The 21344-nt window shown below is 44.4% G+C and overlaps 1 long non-coding RNA gene across 1 annotated transcript in view; it reads right to left on the reverse strand.

Moving 5' to 3' along the window:
• Positions 1-21025, reverse strand: part of LOC138361033 (uncharacterized) — a 55550-nt gene extending 34525 nt beyond the window's left edge. Inside the window, exon 1 of the long non-coding RNA XR_011226763.1 lies at positions 20286-21025. This is a non-coding gene — a long non-coding RNA (uncharacterized lncRNA). The remainder of the gene's footprint in view (positions 1-20285) is intronic.
• Positions 21026-21344: the final 319 nt, after the last annotated feature.

The following is a 21344-nucleotide window of genomic DNA, read 5'->3' on the forward strand; positions in this document are numbered from 1 at the left end:
CACAGAACCCTATCCCTGGGGTCCCCTCTACCACAGAACACTATCCCTGGGGTCCCTCTACCACAGAGCCCTATCCCTGGGGTCCCCTCTACCACAGAACCCTATCCCTGGGGTCCCCTCTACTACAGAACCCTATCCCTGGGGTCCCCTATACCACAGAACCCCTATCCCTGGGGTCCCCTCTACCACAGAACCCTATCCCTGGGGTCCCCTCTACCACAGAACCCTATCCCTGGGGCCCCCTCTACCACAGAACACTATCCCTGGAGTCCCTCTACCACAGAACCCTATCCCTGGGGTCCCCTCTACCACAGAACACTATCCCTGGGGTCCCTCTACCACAGAGCCCTATCCCTGGGGTCCCCTCTACCACAGAACCCTATCCCTGGTGTCCCCTCTACTACAGAACCCTATCCCTGGGGTCCCCTATACCACAGAACCCCTATCCCTGGGGTCCCCTCTACCACAGAACCCTATCCCTGGGGTCCCCTCTACCACAGAACCCTATCCCTGGGGCCCCCTCTACCACAGAACACTATCCCTGGAGTCCCTCTACCACAGAACCCTATCCCTGGGGTCCCCTCTACCACAGAACACTATCCCTGGAGTCCCTCTACCACAGAACACTATCCCTGGGGTCCCTCTACCACAGAACACTATCCCTGGGGTCCCCTCTACCACAGAACACTATCCCTGGGGTCCCCTCTACCACAGAACACTATCCCTGGGTCCCTCTACCACAGAACACTATCCCTGGGGTCCCTCTACCACAGAACACTATCCCTGGGGTCCCTCTACCACAGAACACTATCCCTGGGGTCCCCTCTACCACAGAACACTATCCCTGGGGTCCCCTCTACCACAGAACACTATCCCTGGGTCCCTTTACCACAGAACACTATCCCTGGGGTCCCTCTACCACAGAGCCCTATCCCTGGGGTCCCCTCTACTACAGAACCCTATCCCTGGGGTCCCCTATACCACAGAACCCCTATCCCTGGGGTCCCCTCTACCACAGAACACTATCCCTGGAGTTCCTCTACCACAGAACACTATCCCTGGAGTCCCTCTACCACAGAACACTATCCCTGGGGTCCCCTCTACCACATAACCCTATCCCTGGGGCCCCCTCTACCACAGAACACTATCCCTGGAGTCCCTTTACCACAGAACCCTATCCCTGGGGTCCCCTCTACCACAGAACACTATCCCGGGGTCCCTCTACCACAGAACAGTATCCCTGGGGTCCCTCTACCACAGAACCCTATCCCTGGGGTCCCCTCTACCACAGAACCCTATCCCTGGGGCCCCCTCTACCACAGAACACTATCCCTGGAGTCCCTCTACCACAGAACCCTATCCCTGGGGTCCCCTCTACCACAGAACCCTATCCCTGGGGCCCCCTCTACCACAGAACACTATCCCTGGAGTCCCTCTACCACAGAACACTATCCCTGGAGTCCCCTCTACCACAGAACCCTATCCCTGGGGCCCCCTCTACCACAGAACACTATCCCTGGAGTCCCTCTACCACAGAACCCTATCCCTGGGGCCCCCTCTACCACAGAACACTATCCCTGGAGTCCCTCTACCACAGAACCCTATCCCTGGGGTCCCCTCTACCACAGAACACTATCCCCGGGGTCCCTCTACCACAGAACACTATCCCTGGGGTCCCTCTACCACAGAACCCTATCCCTGGGGCCCCCTCTACCACAGAACCCTATCCCTGGGGCCCCCTCTACCACAGAACACTATCCCTGGAGTCCCTCTACCACAGAACCCTATCCCTGGGGTCCCCTCTACCACAGAACACTATCCCTGGAGTCCCCTCTACCACAGAACCCTATCCCTGGGGTCCCTCTACCACAGAACACGATCCCTGGAGTCCCTCTACCACAGAACACTATCCCTGGGGTCCCTCTACCACAGAACCCTATCCCTGGGGTCCCCTCTACCACAGAACACTATCCCTGGAGTCCCCTCTACCACAGAACACTATCCCCGGGGTCCCTCTACCACAGAACACTATCCCTGGGGTCCCCTCTACCACAGAACACTATCCCTGGGGCCCCCTCTACCACAGAACACTATCCCTGGAATCCCTCTACCACAGAACCCTATCCCTGGGGTCCCCTCTACCACAGAACACTATCCCTGGAGTCCCCTCTACCACAGAACACTATCCCTGGGGTCCCCCTCTGCCACAGAACACTATCCCTGGAGTCCCTCTACTACAGAACACTATCCCTGGGGTCCCTCTACCACAGAACACTATCCCTGGAGTCCCTCTACTACAGAACACTATCCCTGGGGTCCTTCTTCCTACCTCAGAACACTATCCCTGGGGTCCCTCTACCACAGAACACTATCCCTGGGGTCCTTCTACCTACCTCAGAACACTATCCCTGGGGTCCCTCTACCACAGAACACTATCCCTGGGTTCCCCTCTACCACAGAACCCTATCTCTGGAGTCCCTCTACCACAGAACACTATCCCTGGAGTCCCTCTACCACAGAACACTATCCCTGGGGTCCCCTCTACCACAGAACACTATCCCCGGAGTCCCTCTACCACAGAACACTATCCCTGGGGTTCCCTCTACCACAGAACACTATCCCCGGGGTCCCTCTACCACAGAACACTATCCCTGGAGTCCCTCTACCACAGAACCCTATCCCTGGAGTCCCTCTACCACAGAACACTATCCCTGGAGTCCCCTCTACCACAGAACACTATCCCTGGGGTCCCTCTACCACAGAACACTATCCCTGGGGTCCCTCTACCACAGAACACTATCCCTGGGGTCCCTCTACCACAGAACACTATCCCTGGAGTCCCTCTACCACAGAACACTATCCCTGGAGTCCCTCTACCACAGAACACTATCCCTGGGGTTCCTCCACCACAGAACACTATCCCTGTGGCCCCTCTACCACAGAACACTATCCCTGGGGTCCCTCTACCACAGAACCCTATCCCAGGAGTCACTCTACCACAGAACACTATCCCTGGGGTCCCTCTACCACAGAACCCTATCCCAGGAGTCCCTCTACCACAGAACACTATCCCTGGGGTCCCTCTACCACAGAACACTATCCCTGGAGTCCCTCTACCACAGAACACTATCCCTGGAGTCCCTCTACCACAGAACACTATCCCTGGGGTCCCTCTACCACAGAACACTATCCCTGGAGTCCCTCTACCACAGAACACTATCCCTGGGGTCCCTCTACCACAGAACACTATCCCTGGAGTCTCTCTACCACAGAACACTATCCCTGGAGTCCCTCTACCACAGAACACTATCCCTGGGGTCCCTCTACCACAGAACCCTATCCCAGGAGTCCCTCTACCACAGAACACTATCCCTGGGGTCCCTCTACCACAGAACACTATCCCTGGGGTCCCCTCTACCACAGAACACTACCCCTGGGGTCCCTCTACCACAGAATACTATCCCTGGGGTCCCCTCTACCACAGAACACTACCCCTGGGGTCCCTCTACCACAGAATACTATCCCTGGGGTCCCCTCTACCACAGAACACTATCCCTGGGGTTCCTCCACCACAGAACACTATCCCTGTGGCCCCTCTACCACAGAACACTATCCCTGGGGTCCCTCTACCACAGAACCCTATCCCAGGAGTCACTCTACCACAGAACACTATCCCTGGGGTCCCTCTACCACAGAACCCTATCCCAGGAGTCCCTCTACCACAGAACACTATCCCTGGGGTCCCTCTACCACAGAACACTATCCCTGGAGTCCCTCTACCACAGAACACTATCCCTGGAGTCCCTCTACCACAGAACACTATCCCTGGGGTCCCTCTACCACAGAACACTACCCCTGGGGTCCACTCTACCACAGAACCTTCTCAACACCAGAGTGTACCTTATAGTTTCATCTAACAACCAAAGTGTACTATAGCTCTGCCTTTCCATTCAAAAGGTTTTAAATTTTATTTTGTTTTTATCTTGTTTATCCCACCATTTTACATTGTTCATTTCTTCATTTGTCACTTACTGTATTATTATTTGTTATTACTGTCACAGTACAATGAGCTATATTTTACTTTTACTTGTTTCATTTAAATGTGGTTCTTCATTTTTCTTTTTTTACTATAGTTATTTAATATTTACAGCAGATATAGTATTTGACTAAATTGCATTGGGAAATTTTCGGTAATTTCTTACCTTATTGTATTTTGACTCAATTGCATCTACATGCAAGCTGATAGTGATCTTGAACTAAATCTGCTGTGACAAATTTACAATAGCCAGTATATTGATCATCACTACTGCAGGTATTACACAGCAAACTTTGCAAAAAACAAACTCCAGAATAACATTTGCCTATCAGTTTTTCACCAAAATGTCAGATCACGTGGTAATCATTTTTGATGATATAAATGCACTATTCACAGCAGTAAGTACTAAACTATGGGTCCTTATTTTAAAAGAAACCTGGCTAAATAGAGACCATACCCAACTTTACAACTTTGTTGGTTACAAAGCCATTCACAACTGTAGGCCTAACTAAAAAGAAAGTAGCACAACTATATATTACCAAGATACCTTCATTTGCAATAGTATCATTAGTGATAGAGATGATTACTGTGAATATACCTTTGATCACTTCAAGGAGTTCCCTTAAATCCTCCTTGATTATAGGAGCTATCTATAGATTTGCCAATACTAACAAAGCTTCATTATCAGATAACCCAAGGAATCTTATCGTAAACAACAATCTCAACTAAAATCACATCATTCTAGAAGGTGACTTCAATACTGACCTGTGTCAACAAAATAGCCTTCAAGTCGACTATTTCCTAAACTGCATGAACTCCTGTATGCTAATCCCCACAATCACCAAGCCCACCCGAGTCACTCAAACATCTGCCACTACCTTGGAGCACTTATGGACTAACGTAGTAGCTCCCCTTGCATCTGTTATAATCACTGACAGAACTGACCACTATTCTACCTTCCTCATAGCAAACATGGACATAACACCACCAACGAACAAGAAACTTACCTTCAGGTTACACAGTGAAGCAGCAATTGACAATCTCACAAATGCACTTCACAATATATACTGGGAATCTGAATGTAATAATACACAGGATATAAATTCATTAGTTAATTAACCTCTTCCTTTCCAAAACTCTGAGTCTTTACAACACTAATTTTTCTCTCCTCACCAAGCAAGTAACCGGCTAAAAATTAGACAATCACTGGCTCACAAGTGGCATAATCAATCAATAAGAAACATGAATATGAAAAAATCTTAGGAATGGCCTAGTTACAAAGGAAGTAGTTAAGAGGTACTCAACAATGCTTACCAGTATAATAAGAAAAGCAAAACTTTCCTATTGTGAGTAGATTCCAAGAAACAAAAGGCAACATGAAAAGCACATGGAGAGCCATCTCTATCATCCTAGGAGCTAAACAACATTCACATAACCAGATGAAACTCTCCAAGGATGATTATACACCTGCAACAGATCTTGAAGCGGGAACAGAATTTAATAGGTGCTTGGTGCTAACCTTGCCAGAAAATTTCCAAAGACTCAAGACACATATTACCACATATCTTTCAGGCAGCTATCCAAATTCTTTTCTCCTTTCACCAATCAGCCCGACTGGTGACTCATTGAATCACTGAATTGTGTCCATCATTCACTTACTGGAAACCAAAGCTGGGAACATTAGTGAAATACCATCTATGGTGCCTCGAGGGGGCCTCGTAGCCTGGTGGATAGCGAGGGGGCCTCGTAGCCTGGTGGATAGCGAGGGGGCCTCGTAGCCTGGTGGATAGCGCGCAGGACTTGTAATTGTGTGGCGCGGGTTCGATTCCCGCACGAGGCAGAAACAAATGGGCAAAAGTTTCTTTCACCCTGAATGCCCCTGTTACCTAGCAGTAAATAGGTACCTTGGAGTTAAGTCAGCTGTCACGGGCTGCTTACTGGGGGTGGAGGCCTGGTCGAGGACCGGGCCGCGGGGACACTAAAGCCCCGAAATCATCTCAAGATAACCTCAAGATGGTATACAAGAGCACCTCCCATGCCCTTGTGCACCCAAAGCTCTGCTGTTCAGCAAATCTCTAGTATGTCATTCATTCCCTGATATCCTTAAAAAAACAAGAGTAACGCCAGTTCATAAAGGTTCATCCGACAGACATAAGCAATTACAGACCATATCAAATCTACGTATATTATTAAAAATATTTGAACAAATTATTTACAAATAGCTCTACCACCACCTCCTAAAACCTAAAATTCACCATACTAAAAAACCTACCTAAAATTCAACATACTAAGTCCCGGTCAGTCTGGCTACCGCTCCCTAAAAAGAGTTCCAACGATGCAATTATTAGTCTCCTTGATATAATCTTCTCAGCCCTTGACAAAAATGAGTTTCAGATTGGACTCTTCATTGACCTGAGAAAGGCCTTTGATTCTGTTAACCATAACTACCTCTTACTTAAACTCCACCATTATGGAATCCGAGGCCTTGCCCTGAACTATATATGATCCTATCTTAGTGACAGACACCAATATGTAGCCCCATCAATGATAAAACCTCTCCCACTCTACCATTAACCATAGGAGTGCCACAGGGCAGCATCCTAGTGCCTCTCCTATTTCTTATATACATCAATGATTTTCAAAACCCTGCTCTTAAATGCAAACCCTGTTCTGAAACTCTTCCTGGACAGATGTAATAGAACCCATAATCGCCACACCAGAAATAAATATCTCTTTGGTATCCCCAGAAGTCAAACTTAATCTGTGTAAAAACACTATGCAAATAAAGGGACCTAGTCTATGGAACTCACTAACGAATTGATAAGCTGTCCAACTTTTGCCTTATTAAAAAAAAGTGCCTAATTTCACCTTCATATTCCTACTTAGTGCTTTTAACTCGCATTGTATCTAGTGCTACCCAATCCGCCAATATATGTACATGAGCCTTTACATAACATGTACATTACTTTACCCTTGTAATCATTGCTATCCTCTTATATCATGGTGTTACTCTGAATGCAAATTTTACTTCAAAATACCTTTAAATAATCCTCAAATTATGCTACAATGTACCTGTTGATAACCCTCAAATTTTATTTTAATGTACCTACTAATGTCAAATTTTCTTATAAATTACCTACTTAAAATTATCTGTTAGATTAATGACCTGCCTGAAACGATATGCGTGCTAGTGGCTTTACAAGAATGTAAAGACACCAATGTTATGTATTTTCATAAACCCAATGTACCTTCTTGTATATATATATACTGTGACGGTAACGCGTTGGTGTTCGGCTGTTTAAGGCTAGGGGTATGGCCTCGTCACATAGTTATAAAAAAAAATAGAAAAACTGGAACTTCGTCTGTGGTAAGGTAAGGAGAAGACACACAAAACACATGTAAACTTTAACAATGAAATTTTAATTACGTTAAATAAATCAAAACATGAAAATAATGCACAAACAAATTCTTATAATAAAATCAATCAATCAAAATAATAAGAATACTTAAATGACACAATGAAAAGTTACGTTAAGGCAAAATAACAAGAAGTGCAACACAAAGGTAAGTGGGAGGTGCTGGAATATTGGCTTAAAGCCACCACCTCTCTCAGTACACGCTAACGTCTAGCTGGGAGGAGTGCTGGCTACGAAAGCACTGAACATTCTGAGGACTGATGTTGGGGCGACCCCAGACATCAGGTAGTATTGGGGGGGGCGAGGCAGGTGCAGCCAGACCGGCGACCAATCAGCGGAGCCGTAGCGATCAACGGGTAGTTTGGTGGTTGGAGTTCGAACAGGTGGCTGGCTGCATACGTTTCTGCTCACCCTGGCAAGCCTTGCTGGTGTTGTTGTCGTTGTTGGACATTTCTTCCATAGTCTTTTTATATAATTGTGAAGACGTAATTATGGAGGGAAGAGCAGGCTCAATCTCTTGAAGGAGATTATCGTCACAACTCTCCCCCGAAGCCTGCGGTTCTGGAAGAAGTACGTCGTTATGTGGTGGAGTGATGGATGGAGTCGCTTCTACTTCATAAACTCTGGAGAGGGCATCGGCTATGGTGTTGTCAGAACCCTTGATATAGCGGATCTCCAGGTTGAAGTCTTGTAAATACAGAGCCCATCGTAGAAGACGCTGGTTGGTGAATTGGGCTTGATGTAGGAAGCGGAGAGGGTTGTGGTCTGAGAAGATGGTGGTAGACCTGGCGCCTTGTAGGTACGGAGCGAAGTGTTGGAGGTTCAGGACGATGGATAGTAGCTCCTTTTCAATAGTGCTGTAGTTCCTCTGGTGTGGTTTCAGTTTGTAGCTGTAGTAGCTGACAGGTAGAACCTCCTCGCCTCGTTGTTGCATCAGGACACCACCAACGCCGGTACCACTGGCGTCGACATGAAGGACGAAAGGCTTGGTGATATCTGGAGAGGCGAGAATGGGGTTAGAACAGAGGAGGAATTTGAGTTGTTCAAAAGCAACGGTTTGCTGTATGGTCCAATTATACCGTTGCTTGGGACTGGTTAATAGAATTAGAGGTGTGGCGACTGTACTGAAATTCCTCACAAACCTACGGTAGTAAGAGGCAAGACCAAGGAAGCGCAGGAGCTGCTTCCTGGTGGTAGGCTGTGGATACTGTAGGATGGCTTGAGTGTGTGAGTCTAACGGAGCTATGCTGCCACTCCCAATAACATGACCCAGATAACGCACTTTACCTTTCGCGAAAGTGGACTTGCCCAGGTTGATGGTGAGGCCGGCTGTCAGGAGCTTGGAGAACAGACGTCGCAGCTGGAGCAGATGTTCACTCCAGGAGTTGGAGGCTACGACGATATCGTCCAGGTAGGCGTATGTGTTATCCAAGCCCTGGATGACACGGTTGACAGCTCTTTGAAAGGTGGCCGGGGCATTACATAGTCCGAAAGGAAGGCGTTCATATCTGAAAAGTCCAAAAGGAGTGATGAAGGCAGATATCTCTTTAGCGCGCTCCGTTAGACACACTTGATAGTACCCCTTAAGCAAGTCCACTTGGGACAAGTACTGGGCACTACCAATGGCATCAAGGATGTCATCTATCCTTGGCAAGGGGTAAGCATCCTTGACAGTGACAGAGTTCAGTTTTCGATAGTCAGTGCACAACCGCACCTTACCTTGGGGTTTGGGCACCAAGATACAGGGTGAGGCCCAGGGGGACTCACAAGGTGTAGCCAGTCCATGATCCAAGAGGTATTGCACCTCAGCACGCATGACTTCCTTCTTGCTCGGGCTGATTCGGTAGAAGGGTTGACGAATCGGCCGGGTGTCGGGGAGCAGTTGGATGTCGTGCTGGGTAACATTACACTCTTGGGGATCATCTCGGAACAACTCTTGATGTTCTCTGAAGATCTTGACGAGAGGTGCACTATGATTATCCTGAAAGTATTTGGGAAGATCATTAAGGATTTCGGAATTAGAAAGCGCTGACTCCTTGTCAGTGCTTTCGGGAGGAGAAGCTGGGAAGGTCTCACTGTGGATGTAGGGTTCTGTGAATGTGGAATAGTTAGTCAAGACAGTGGGAGGAGTACCATTATATTGCTTCAGGAGGTTGACGTGGCACAGCTGGGTCTTCCGCCGCCTATCTGGAGTCTCTATGACGTATGTGTTGTTGTTTCTGCACTCTTTGACGCAGTAGGGTCCTGAAAATTTGTTTTGTAAAGGTGAACCTGGGATAGGAAAATAGGCAAGGACGAAGTCTCCCGGCTTGAATTTTCTTACTTTGCTGGTCTGGTCGTAATGAGTCTTCATTCTCACCTGGGCTTTCAATAGATTATCATGAGCAAAGCGGTGGACTCTCTCTAGAATGTGTTGAAGGTTTTGAAGAAACTGGGGCACATTCTGATGCTCACTGAAGGTGGCATCTCTGAGAGAGTCTTTGAAAGCCTTAAGGGGAGTACGGCACTTACGGCCGTAGAGCATCTCATAAGGAGATACTCCTAGGGACTCATTGGGGAGACTTCTGAAAATACACATTATTAGGTCAATCTGCTTATCCCAATCCTTTGAGGTTTCACTACAAAACTTTTTCAAGAGTGCTTTGATGGTCTGATGACTACGTTCAAGAGAACCCTGTGAAGCAGGATGATAGGGGCTGGACAATACCTGTTTGATGTTGAACTCCTCCAGTGTCCTTTTGAAGAGATCACTGGTGAAGTTGGTGCCACAGTCACTTTGAATCTCCCTGGGAAATCCGTATTGAGTGAAGATCTTCAATAGATGTTTGATAACCGTAGCAGCCGTGATGTTCTTCACTGGAACTGCTATGGGAAATCTGGTGGTAGGACACAGGATGGTTAGGATGTAGGCGTTACCTGAACTGGTCCGAGGTAAAGGACCAACACAGTCTATTATGAGTCTGTGGAAAGGTTCCGCAGGCACCTGTATGGGAATCAGTGGTGCTCTGGGAATGGAGACGTTCGGTTTGCCTGCCATCTGACATGTATGACACTGTTTTACGTACTGTTTGACGTTATTTACCATACCTGGCCAGTAGTAGTCTTGGCGAATCCCATGGTAAGTCTTGTTGAAGCCGTAGTGGGAGAATGCTCCGTGGGCCAGGTGTAGAATAGTGGGCCGCAGGCTGGTGGGAATCACAAGTTGTTCGGTGTTGGCCCAATCGTCCTCCTCCTTCAGTTTACTGGGTCTATATCTGCGGTAGAGCAAGTCGTTCTCTAGGAAGAACCCAGGAATACTGTCGGGTTGAGTCTCAGCCTGGAAAAACAATGGTGTTAAAGTAAGATCTTCCCTCTGCAACTTACGGAACTCCAACTTGGTCAGATGCGGGGGTAGTTTCTGAGGGTCTTGAGGGACAGCGGTAGCAGTAGAGTCAGCTGGCTGTGGACGTGCGGCTTGCGCACGGGTGGTCACGAGAACCGGAGGAGAAACTTCACTCTCTTGAACCTCTGCTGGAACATACTCAAGAATAGGGTTACTTGGCACAGAGTTACACACCTGGGGTTTGTCCATGACGATCAGGTTGGTCGGTTGCAGGTCTTCTGCCAAGTCGTTGCCTAGGAGAAGTTGCACTCCAGGCATGGGAAAAGGCTTTTCCCTGACGGCGACTTGGACTTCCCCGTTCACGTAGGGACAATCCAGGTGGACTCTGGCGAGAGGGTATGGAGTGGTAGCAGTGAGGTCAGTGATGAAGACTGTTTCCCCGGTGTAGACTATGTTGGGCACAGCCGACTTCAAGATGATCGATTGTAGAGCCGCTGTGTCCCTCAAGATCTTCAATTTGAAACGTCCCTCCGGATTTGAACCGTTGGCAGAGACAGTTCCAGTATACAGGTGGTTACTGAAAAGAGAAAGATCATTAACATCAACACCAACATTCATCACAGGCTTACCGGACTTAGGAGGAGTTGGTTTGGGTCGTTGTTGGTCAGTGGTTCCCTTGTATTGAGACTTACCACACTTGTCTATGGTATGTCCATAGAGTCTACAATACTTGCAGTACAGTTGTGAACCAGCTTGATCGGGGCTCACCTTCTCGTAACTGTACCACGACTTCTTACTGGAGGATGGTTCAGGTGTCAGCCGGTGGATGAGGCTGTAAGTGTCAGCCGACTTAGCACACTTCAGGTAGTCGGTTTCTTCTTTATCTGCTAAGTAGAGGCGGACAGGAGGTGGCACACGTCTCAAGAATTCTTCAACAAGCATCAGGTTGACGAGTTCTGCAAAAGTAGAGACATGTGCTGCTTCCAGCCATTTCATGAAATACCTCCGTTTCGTGTTAGCAAACTCGAGGAAGGTAGTGGTACTTGCCTTCAGGTGGTCACGGAATTTCCTTCTATAACTTTCAGTAGAGAGGAGGTAGGCGTCCAACACTGCTTGTTTCAGAGTGTAGTAGTCATTCTCAGACGCCAAAGTACTGAGTGTGACTGCAGCTCTACCTGTAAGATGGACTCTGAGAAGTGTGGCCCATTGGTTGACAGGCCAACTGAGTTGATTAGCAAGGGTTTCAAAGGTGGTGAAAAAAACATCAACTTCTGCTTCTACAAAGGATGGCATTAACTTACTTGCATGTGATATATTAAAACTGACGGGAAGATTGGCAGTAGCTTGCTGGCGTTGGGTGAAGTGTGAAGTTTCCAAGGAGATTTCGCGTTGACGACACTCTAGAGCCAGAGTCGCTTGTTGCTTGTCATGTTCGCGTTGTATTTCCAACTCGCGTTGTTTGGTTTCAAGCTGTACTCTTTCACGTTCACGGAGTAATGCGACCTCGCGTTCGTGTTCTTCTCTCCTCAAAGCAGCTTCACGTTCTCTGAGGGTGATTTCTCGTTCTTGTTCTTCCCTCCTCAAAGCAGCTTCGCGTTCTTGTTCGTCTCTCCTCAAAGCAGCTTCGCGTTCTTGTTCTTCTCTTCGTATGGCAGCAGCTCGTTCTTGTTGTTCGAGGGCTTCCCTTTGCTGCTCACGTTCAATCTTGGCCAGCTCTAGTTTGAGTTTCAGCGTTGCCAAATCAGTTTTATCTGCAATATAGTAAGTTTCATGAGTTTCAGAGTCTATCTTACCTTGCTCTAAATAGTAATCCAGCAACAGGTTGTGTAGGTCATTTTTGTTGGCTTGGTAGGGAACTTCTAGTTGATACTCATGTGCAAGAGTTTGTAATTCAGTCCTCTTGGCACGACTTAAAGTCCCTATTTCACCTGCTGGATTTGCACGGAAAGCTTGGAGACGAAACATGGTGAAATTAGCAAATAAAGGTACACGAATGTTCAATAATGAAATGTCAGAAACAGGACAACGTGGCAACTGGCACCTATCCTGTGTGATCTTTAACAATTAACGTTAAGTGAAAGATATTAAATGATTAAATTAAATCAAGGGCGCAGGAAATCTTGTACCCGGTACTCATGTAAGAGAATAAGGGCAAGAAAATCCTACTAACAAATGAAACAAAGTTTCGAAAACAAATGAAACAGTTAAATGCTTCAAAAGTAAAATTGGTAGTCCAAGGATGTAGGCATACCTTGCCAAGTCTCTATAGGACATAAAGCAAGTTTTTCCCACTGAATTTAATATGATACTTACAGAATTAGCGAACTTTTGTGCTCTGAAAAAATAAGCTAATTCCCTACCGTTGTATGTATCATCATCTCTGACTGACGTGTAGGGGTGCGAGGTGTCAACTGGTGACGAGAACTGCTGCTGAGGTCCCAATTCAGCAACTAAAGTTCGAGCTAGAGGAACTATGGCCCTCTTTGTCCTCCTACAGTCAGATTGCAGAAGATTGGGTACTCTTGACCCGGGGCAGACCACAGTACCAGGGTACCAATATGATGATCTGTCAGAATGAGAAATATTCAAGGGACATAGATGGTAAATACGAGTAATAACAAGGAGGGAGAGATGACCAATTAAGAGTATGACTGAGGCCTACAGTCACCACGTAATCCAAAGTTGTCTCACCTTCACTATATGTTACTCTCGTAATGCACAATACTCCGCACCTTATAAAAAATGAAATTGAATGAAAAATAGTAAAGCTACGTTAACAAAGTTAAATACGCTTACCATAAATTACCACTTGGCACCAGTACCTGAGTGAAGCTCCTAGGACAGGCCCCCATATAACTTGTGACGGTAACGCGTTGGTGTTCGGCTGTTTAAGGCTAGGGGTATGGCCTCGTCACATAGTTATAAAAAAAAATAGAAAAACTGGAACTTCGTCTGTGGTAAGGTAAGGAGAAGACACACAAAACACAAGTAAACTTTAACAATGAAATTTTAATTACGTTAAATAAATCAAAACATGAAAATAATGCACAAACAAATTCTTATAATAAAATCAATCAATCAAAATAATAAGAATACTTAAATGACACAATGAAAAGTTACGTTAAGGCAAAATAACAAGAAGTGCAACACAAAGGTAAGTGGGAGGTGCTGGAATATTGGCTTAAAGCCACCACCTCTCTCAGTACACGCTAACGTCTAGCTGGGAGGAGTGCTGGCTACGAAAGCACTGAACATTCTGAGGACTGATGTTGGGGCGACCCCAGACATCAGGTAGTATTGGGGGGGGCGAGGCAGGTGCAGCCAGACCGGCGACCAATCAGCGGAGCCGTAGCGATCAACGGTAGTTTGGTGGTTGGAGTTCGAACAGGTGGCTGGCTGCATACGTTTCTGCTCACCCTGGCAAGCCTTGCTGGTGTTGTTGTCGTTGTTGGACATTTCTTCCATAGTCTTTTTATATAATTGTGAAGACGTAATTATGGAGGGAAGAGCAGGCTCAATCTCTTGAAGGAGATTATCGTCACAATACATATATATATATATAAATAAATAAATAAATATATATTTATACAAAAGTATTAACATGCAGCTTATATTTCTGTCTTTATGATGACATAGAAAACTTCATTTATTACAGTATCAAGAAGTTTTTTAAGTTAACATTGATCTTCTAAAGGTCGTAGTTCCCATTGATAGGGAGAGCGCTGGCCAAAAACCTTGTTCAAAATATAAATATCTTTCCTATCTAATAAGATGAATCCATCTCTGTGATGGATTCACAAAAACTATTTTATCTCTACCACTCTGATAACATATACAAATATAATCTTTATTTGTGAATCTCTGTTAATTAATTAATTAATTAATTAAGCAATATATCAGAGAGCATGTAGGGTTTGGTGTTTTATGAGCGAAAAAGACATGGGTAGTTTAAGTAGTGAACAAATACCAATGAATAACGTTAGTATCTATATAACAAAACTATTGTCCTATGAAGTTTATTTAACTTCAAGTCACGTTTTTTTAATAAAGATTAAATGTTTTATGGCTATTTATGCAGGATATTATTATATTATCAACGAAGCAGCAAAACAACTAAAAAATCTGGACGATGTAACAATAAGAGAAGCTGACAAGACAGCAGCATATGTGATGATTACTACCCAAGAATACATGAATAAAATCAGCGACATCCTCAGTGATGACACTACATTTCAACGAATCACAAGGAACCTGTGGAAGACCTTAAACACAAAGTGAACAAAACTATTACTAGGTAACAGGTAACCCACTACGCCCAATAATCAGCCAAATACCAACTCCAACCTATCACCTGGCAAAAAGGCTTAACGAACTCCTACCTCCATACACTACAGGCAATTACAGTCTACAATCAGCAGATTTCCTAGAATTAATCAAAACCACACAGCCCGATGAAATTATTGCTTCCCTGGATGCCGAATCCCTATTTGCCAACGTCCCAGTCGACACCACCATAGACATGGTACAGGACATCTTTCATCAGTCCGCAAGGTAACATGTATCTACAAATAGACGGAGTAGCAATGGGCTCCCCTTAGGAGTGTTATTCGCTAATTTTTACATGGGAACTATCGAAGACAGTCTTCAGTAGTAGGTAAACACCAATTGAATACTGCCGTTATGTAGATGGCATATTCGTCATAGTAAAAGACTCAGATGAACTAATTGATCTAAAAAGCCATCTAGAGTCAGTCCTCCTATTTACAAATGAAAATAGTGAAAATAACAGTCTGCCATTCTTGGATGTACTAATAAAAAAACAGGAACCTCTTTATTAGTGAATGCCTCCTTCAGGGCATATAATTCTGTTTGCAATGTTGAGCACCCACTACTCATGCTCCAGTAAGCTTCATGGTTGGTAGTGTAAACTGCTGCCCCAGCAGAACCTCTTTCTTGATCAACTGATCCGTCTGTGAAGATATGAGTCGTTGAAGGTCTTGAGATGGTTTCCAGTTGTCGTTCTATGACTGCTTTGAGCCTCTGCGAAATGTTTACTCATTGTTCAATCCATTTGTTCACACCTGACCCCATTGTTCGATCCACTTGTATTCACCTGATCCACTAATAGTATAAATATAAATTTCCTGTACTGTAACATCACTTGAGAATGAACCATGTTGGTTCAAAATGTTGTGTAAATTTTATAATAAGTGTAATACATTCTTCAGTTATTTATTTCTTTTTTTCTTCACCTTGAACGAACATGACTTTTGGAGAACTCCTCTTCCAATTAAACCCGGATGCAAGAGCACTAGTCAGAGGGATAGAAGCCTTAAAACAGAAAATAATCAATACAGAATATGCAGTCATATTCAGTGAGACATGTATAAATGAAAACCTGCTGCCAGTATACACCGATATTATTATAAATACGCATTCTTCTTGTTTATATCACCACTTAAATTTGCGACAATTTGAGCAGAGATGTGCGACGACTGGATCACTGTGTTCAGGAGGCTGATACGCCAGCAAACACTCTCCAGGCAACCATATATCTTGCATAAGTCAATCAACAACATTGTCGCTTGGACCGGCGACTTCCTATGGCGTCACCTGCAACATATTTACTTTTAATTTCGTTATGAAATTAGATTATTTCAGAGTAAGAATAGGTTTGATCATGTTCTGCACTCAGCACCAACTTTATAGTAAATATACCATATTTCTTCATTACTTATGTAATACTAGCTGGCTCTGAGTAGCTTGTGGTGACTTTGGGTAGCTTTGAGTAATTCTACAGATCACACTCTTGGTACTGTAGCGAGTAGATTATCCCAATAATATACTCGCTCCAAATGCATTGTTAATATTCCTGTCAACCTTTGGAGATGAATGAGGTGAGGCGTTGCACGGGCAACACGGTGAGGTGTTGCCCGAGCATATAAGCAGCAGAATAACAAACATTAACTAGTCTACTTTCAAGTGTGGTCTAGAGCAGACACTTGCGAGATACTGTACCGACGCTCAGTGCGCTCAACTCACACCAAAGTATCACCTGTGTACTTCTGTATATTCGAGCAAATATATATATAGTATCTTAGTGTCTGTGTTTATTTGTCACCATGCTTTACGTAACAATAGAAACGTTACAGTACAAATACAGTAGTGGCTACTTCAAGTTTAAGGACTACATATGGAACTTTTGTGACAAGAAAGGGCACTTGAGAAAAGTGTGAAGAGAAAACTTGAAAACAAATAGCTAAGTCTTGGAGAGGATACGACCAGGGAATGCAGGAAGAAGAGGTAATGGTACTGTGGTCAAGACAGTAAAGGAAGGTAAACCGTCTGAAGAAGCTGCAGGTGAGGAAAGCAGACAATATTCGGAGAAAGGAAAGGAAGGTATGTTCTGTGAAGTCACAAGTGGTGAATTTTTGTAATTGATGGGAAGTTAGTTCCCTTGAAATTGGACACTGGTGCTGCAGTGTCAACACTGTCTAGAGAGTGGGCAGATACGTTACAATTAAATGTTAAACATGTGGAAAATCATTAAGTGCATACGATAATGCCAATTATCGTATCGTATATGTTAGAGCCAATTCCACATAGTGAATGGGCATCCTCAACTGTACCAGTGTTGAAGGCAGACCGCAAAATCCATGATAATCTGTGCAGATATTTAAAGAATTAAATAACCTAATCCATTGTAAAAATACCCATTACCAAAAATAGATGAGTTGTACCTGGGTTGCAAGGGGAACAAAATTTTCTAAGACTGACCTGAAATATGCCTACTTGCAAACTCCTGTAGATGCAGAGTGTCAGAAATTGTTAGTTATTAATTTTCATAAGGAGTTATTTAAGCGTAAAAGTCCCTTTTGGACTCTCCTCGTCTCCAGAAATTTTTCAGTGATTCATGTCCCATTTGTTAGTAAACATTGAGGGTGTTGCTAGCTTTTTAGATGACATTATTGTATGCGGGGAGAATGAGGAAGAGTATGATACAAGATTAGAAAAGGTTTTGAATCTTCTGCAAGAGCACAATGTGAAGATTAATGCGGGTGAAACAGCAATGAAGACCAATGTCATTGAATACCTGGGGTACCATATTTCAGGTAAGGGCTTTACTCCTCACAAAAACGTATTTACTATATAGCCCCCCCCCCCCAGCCCCAACATCAGTGGGGAAGTACAGTCTTTTGAAGGCATGGTGACATACTTTTTGTAAGTTCGTGAAGAACTTTTCAACAAAATTAGCTGACTTGTATAAATTATTGAAAAAAGGGGCTAGAGTTAGGTGGGCAGCGAATGAGAAGGATTTCAGGAATATTAAGCAGGAATTGATAAATTCTCCAGTGCTCACTAATTTTACTGGTAAACTTCCTTTAAAACTGGAGATTGATGCTTGCCCAGTACGAGTGGGATGAGTATTATTACAGGAAGTAGATGCCAGGAAAAAGCAGTCTGTTTTGCTAGCAAGAAATTATCTCATGCAGAGAAGAATTATTACCAATTAGACAAAGAAGCCTTAGATTTGGTATATGCTGTAAAAAAAACTGAGGTATTTTCTGATGGGTAGGAAATGTCTTGCTAGAACAGACTTCTAGAACAGAACAGAAGGCTAGAACAGAAAAAAATCCTAACCCCTGTTAAGATTATTTGGTAGAGGTAAACAAATTCTTGTTAATGATAATACTAGAATTCAACTATGGGCATTGCTACTTTCACGGTTTGAGTATGATTTGGTATTAAAGTCGGGCAAGGATAATGTAGTGGCTGAGCATTAAGTAGATTGCCTGTTACAGAAGAGTTTAATTCCAGTATTCCAGTGGAGTAAGTTAACCTGGTGAAAACTATGTCTTTTGAGGATATTTCATTCCAGACTATTAGGAAGGCAACTGGTAGGGATCCCAAATTAAATCTGTTGAGGAAGAATCTCAAATATGGCTGGAATGATAATTTATTATTGTCAGAGTATGCTGCGGTAAAGGCTGACCTTAGTATTCACCAGGATATACTCTTATATGGGAATAGAATGGGGGGTTCCTCTGGAACTTAGATGTAAGATTTTGGAACATTTAGGCCACAATGGCATAAATGCTATGAAAGAAGAAGCTAGAAGTTGGGTTTGGTGGCCAAAAATGGACCAAGATATTGCTGAAGTTACTAAAAATTGACACATTTGCTTTAAGAATTATCAGAAACCCCAGGCCCCAGTACTTTCCTGGCCATACACTGGGAAACCCTGGTCTAGACTTCATATAGATTATGCTGGACCTATGGATAACAAATATTACCTGGTGGTGGTGGATTCATACACAAAATTTATGGATGTTCATGTGTGTAATTCCATGACATCATCTGTAACTTGTGAATTGCTCAGGAAAACATTTTATAATTTTGGATTGACAGACATGGTTGTGTCAGATAATGCTTCTTATTTTGTTTCTGAGGAAATGGAGGATTTTTTTTAGAAAGATTGGTATTAAACCTGTAACACCTGCCCTCTATAATCCTTCTTCAAATGGTCTGGCTGAGAGAGCAGTGAGAGCCTTAAAAGAAGAGTTACAGCGATTTACAGAAGCCACTATTAGTACAAGGCTTTGAAGATTTTTGCATTATCAAAGAAAAGCTGTTTATTCTGTCACTGGTAAATCTCCTTCTGAATTACTGTTTAATAGGTTCTTCAACGTGCACATGGTAGCAGTAAAGACAGATCTAGATCAAGAAAAATCTGTAACTAGCTCGGCCAATTAGTTGGCTCAGGGAGAAGAAGTTTTGTTTAAAGAGGAAGATGCAGTATATGCAAGGAATTTTGTAATGGGTAATGGGTGACCCATGCAAAGGGTCACTGGGAATTTTGAGGTCCCATTGGGTGTGGATGAGGCAAATAGGGATGCTGAAGCTAATAATGAAGGGGGTAACACCTGCAGGAGACAGGAAGGCAGAGCAAGGCTCAACAGGGGTAATGTGGATACAGATAATACTAGGGACTCTGCTGTTAGTAACTCAGAAGAAGGTTCTCCAGATGTAACGGGCCCAAGAGTCCCAGTTGGGAAAATCTGGAAGAGTCATACAACCGCCTGATAGACTTAACCTGTAGGCGGTTTAATTCAAAGGGGAGGAATGTTAAGGTATTTTGTAGGATTAAGTTAGGTGCCGTTATTTTGTAGGACTCGCCTACTCAGTGAGTAGGCACATAGGTGAGGTACATAATGTTTCCAGCAGATGCTCTTTTATAAGTATTGTAAATAGTAAGTCATGTAACCTATAACCGGTGAATACTCTCTCTCTCTCTCTCTCTCTCTCTCTCTCTCTCTCTCTCTCTCTCTCTCTCTCTCTCTCTCTCTCTCTCTCTCTCTCTTTCGGTGTGGGTGTGTCAGTATAATTAAAATAAGGAGTACCAACATGTCGAAAAGCGTCTTCTACAGTCAATACATTATTGAATTTCACATCATAAAGTTTGTGAGACACTATTACATTACATAAAAATATATAATTTTAACAATCGTACCTAACACAAGTGATCACACCCTCGTTGTTTTGATCAGTCCGGAAGTCGGTGGAATGTGAGTCCAGTCTCCTCCTGCAAGAAGAAATATTCACATTAATTTTGGGAAAATCAGTGAGTGATGCTACAGAAATAAGGAACGGAGGACAACATTGTATACCAGCTTAAGTTTTCTGCCTATTGACATCATCTTGTTAGATGTTGAGAGTCATTCACTAATGACCTGCTGGAAGATATAAAATATCTAGTTATAGTCAGCTCTCACCGGCAGCAAACCATTCAAAAACCCAAAAGAAATTTATGGAGGAATTTCTAGAGCTAATGCCGCCAAACACACACCGAAACTACGACGTTGGTACAACGTTCGAACAGGGATTTACAGGGAAATTTTGATTTTACCAAGATGTCGTTTAAGGATTTACCTCGTTTCTAAGCTACCATCTTGAGGTTGTCCTGAGATGATTCCAGGGCTTAGTATCCCTGCGGCCCGGTTCTCGATCAGGCCTCCTTTTTGTTACACACCCCCAGGAAGCAGCTGTCTAACTCCCAGGTACCTATTTACTGCTAGGTGAACAGGGGCATCAGAGTGAAGATACTTTTTGCACATTTGTTTCTGCCTCCACCTGGGATCGAACCCGGAACCTCAGGACTAAGGATCCGAAGTGCTGTCCACTCAGCTGTCAGGCACCATGGATATTTCTTGTAGGAATTTCTTCCATGCTTGATGATTTCCGTGTGGCCTCCTTAGATATCCCCAGAGGTTAAGGAGTTATCTCCGGAGCTGCCCGGCCATTCTTGGAATATAGAGGGATGAGAGGATTAGCCTCTCCTTAGTTGGCTGTTGTTCCCTGTGCTGTAACCAATGAAGATCTGGTTCTTTGTGCTAACTTTATAACTGCATCTTGTAGGATTTTACCAGAGTATTCTCTGTGTCTGAAAAAATCCCAGAGACGCTTGAGGACCCCCCCCCCCCCCCCAGTCTCTCCCCATCGCTATTTGTTTTAGTGAGGTTCCCAGGGAGTAGGGCAGGACCTTGTTAATGACAGTGGCTGGCATGACGAG

The sequence above is a fragment of the Procambarus clarkii genome, unplaced genomic scaffold (assembly GCF_040958095.1).
Source record: "Procambarus clarkii isolate CNS0578487 unplaced genomic scaffold, FALCON_Pclarkii_2.0 HiC_scaffold_150, whole genome shotgun sequence".
In the NCBI taxonomy this organism is placed as follows: Eukaryota; Metazoa; Arthropoda; class Malacostraca; order Decapoda; family Cambaridae; genus Procambarus; species Procambarus clarkii.